This window comes from Numenius arquata, chromosome 2 (genome assembly GCF_964106895.1).
Source record: "Numenius arquata chromosome 2, bNumArq3.hap1.1, whole genome shotgun sequence".
Classification (NCBI taxonomy): domain Eukaryota; kingdom Metazoa; phylum Chordata; class Aves; order Charadriiformes; family Scolopacidae; genus Numenius; species Numenius arquata.
Window position 1 is genome coordinate 46,970,347 of NC_133577.1, and position 2,971 is coordinate 46,973,317.

Below are 2,971 nucleotides of genomic sequence, written 5' to 3' on the forward strand. Positions count from 1 at the left end.
GGTGATTTGGCACCGTAAGTGACTGGGAAGGGCAGCTGCATTTTGCAGGATGTCCCAGGTCTTTCTGCCGCCTTTCACTGTGGGGCTGCAGCCAGTCTTGTGCTGCTGAGGAAACCTCTGTTCCCCTCCAGATCCAGCTCCAGAGGGGAAAGCAATTCCCTTTGCTGTGAAACATCACTGCTGCTGCCGCCGCAGGTCTCCTTCAGGAAGCCACCCTTCATCCTAGTGGGGACAGGGCAGCTCCTGTGGAGGAGAGCAGGAACCCAGTGGGTGCGTGGCCTCATTTCCCCCTCTGGAGCCAGTTGCTCCCCTTCATCTCCCCAATATCTGTGTATAGTGGAGGGCAGATGAGCCAGAGCTGCAAAGCAGAGCAACAACAAGCTCCTCACAAGTGCTGGGTGGAGGGCAGGAGAAGCTCATCCTCCCACCTGGGACTCCAGGCTGTGAGTGGTGGCAGCTGGGTGCTCCTTATCAGCAACCAGCATCAGCTGCTGCAGCAACCACTGAAATCACTTTACTTGACAAATGTGAGAGTTGGCGACCTTGTTGAAGAGCTGCAGGTGTGCAGAGCGCTTAACAAAATGTCAAATTTCCTTTTCTTTTCTGGAGTTGCCTAGATTTATGGAGACACTGGTAGGTAACTCTTCTTGGGGCTGCTATTTTACCTAGGAGCATTACACTGTCAAATAGAAATCACCCCTTTCTTTAAAGAAAAGAGGCATATTGTGTGAGTATGTAGAAGATAAAGGACTGGCTCAGTGTATCACTCAAAAGAACTTCCTTTGGCTCTCTCTCAACCCCCGTCCCACGGCAGAGACCCTAAGAAACTCTGGTAACTCTTACTGCACAAAAAAAGCTGTATAACATGCTTGTACACACTTGATCTTCCTGGTCGTTGTCCAAGCGGCTGCTGTCGGCGCGGTGCCAGCAGACCCTAGAACGGTCTGTGAATATCATCCAGGGGACATAGCGGGGATAATTAAGACAAAGTGATTATATGACAAACTTCAACCTAGCTTAAACTTCTGGAAAGTGGCTAGAGGAGTTCACAAACCAAAACCGGTTTTGTGGGCCAGTAAAAACCACTGCTTTAAACTGACACGGGTTTCCTTTTAGCGTGACTATTGAAAAATCCGAGAAGTCTGATGGGTGGCAGCTGTACAGATTTGAACCACTGCGTGGAGCCAAACAAACGCCTTTTGAGCAGCTCCACAGCTACGAGATCTGTCCCGGTAGGATGCAACATGGCTCCTTGTGAGTTAAACTCCTCGGTGGTGAGGTGCTGTTGTCTCTTGGTCTCCTGGTTCAGTAGGTGGCCTTCTTGCCTGCAAGATAATTCAGCGGTGCTTAATGAATCGAAACAGTGGAGCAAACCCGTCCTCTGGTGTCATACTGTGTCCTGCTTGAGCTTCAGCACAGCCATGCTGGAGACCTTGGCTAATGGCCTACCACTAATTGAGCACACACAGCATGTACCGGTTCTGTTCAGAGAGCACTTACGGCACGTAACATTACTTGCTCCGCTTCCAGTTCTCCATGTGTGATTGATTTCCCATGTGCCTCAATATTCTGCTAAAAATACCATTATCCTCTTCATTAAGAGAGCCCCTCTGGCCCATAAGGAAGAGGAGACACCTTCAAAGCAGAGTGAAGTTGGTCTGTGCCTGGCCAGGTTTGGACAACCTTAAAGGCAGTGTCAGGATTGTTCCCTTGGATGGCCATGATCTATGCAGATGTTGCCAGCTCATGTGGCTCATACCACTCTCATATCTAACTGCAAAAAGGTTTTGAGGGCCTCCTCTGCTACATCATGAATTGAACGGGCTTATCTTATTTTCCTATTTACTAGAAATGGCTTCCCACATAACTGTGTAAGTAGGACCCGTGCTGAGTACAGGCAGAGGAATTGGAAGTGGTTGAAGACCAAAACCACGACGCAAATGGATGGTGTTCCCCAGTACATCAAGGCAAAACTCGGATTTGTAATTTCCAAGGAAAACTTCCCACCGCATCTCAGCAAGTGGGAGAGCCAGGTATTTTATGGTTCTTTAGGCATTTTCCAAACAATCATTTTTGGTTGGCTCCAAACAAGCATTTAGTGCACCCAGGGCTTTGGATATGACCCGCAAAAGGAGGTGCCCCTCCTTCCGAGGCAGCCGGACAGCCAGCGTAGGCAGTGGGCGCAGCACTAAGGGCCATCAGCCCGGGGAACGCTGCCTGGCGCCCAGCACATCCTGAGTCAGACCTCAAATATGAAACAAATGGTTTGAATTCTCTCTTGGAGAGATGCCGTCCTGCGTGGGTGCCAGCAGCAGCGTTTCAGCCATCCTCAGCGGCAGCTCGCTGCCAAAATGGAGACACTCCTCTTCCCGCACCGCTTGGTGGGGTTGCATCTTTGGGGAGAATGTGCTCCCCGGGCGGTTTGGGCTGCACAGGGGGGGTGTGGATGGACTCATGCCAGCGGTGGCACCAACAAATGCCATGGTTACCACCAGCAAATCAAACTGTAGATTATTTTTGTTGCGGGCAGCATTCAAAACTGTAACAGGGTGACGATACAGGGTATATATGTAGTGGATTAGTTTTTAAGTCATATTAGTTTTTTCCCTTACTTTGACTTTTTTTCTAAGCTTACAGATTTGGACCTGGATCCTTCTGGTTTTTACGCAGGAATTACCGATTTTTTTTAATTGGTGAATACATCAGGCTGGCACAGGTGCGAAGCCAATGAGGTGCCCGCCTGGGGGGGTGGATGTGCTTCCCTCCGGATCCACGGTGAACAGAGGTGGAGACCGGGGGGCAGAGGGGGGAAATTGGAGGGGGTGCGGGTGATTTCCGGGGCAGAGGGACTTCGGCAACCCGAGGGGAGGCTGCAGGGCTGAGCACTGGCGGCACTCGTGACATCCGCCGGAGGAGGGGGACTCAGACCGGGTCGGGCGGGGCCGTGCCGGGGCGGGGCAGCGGCGGGGCG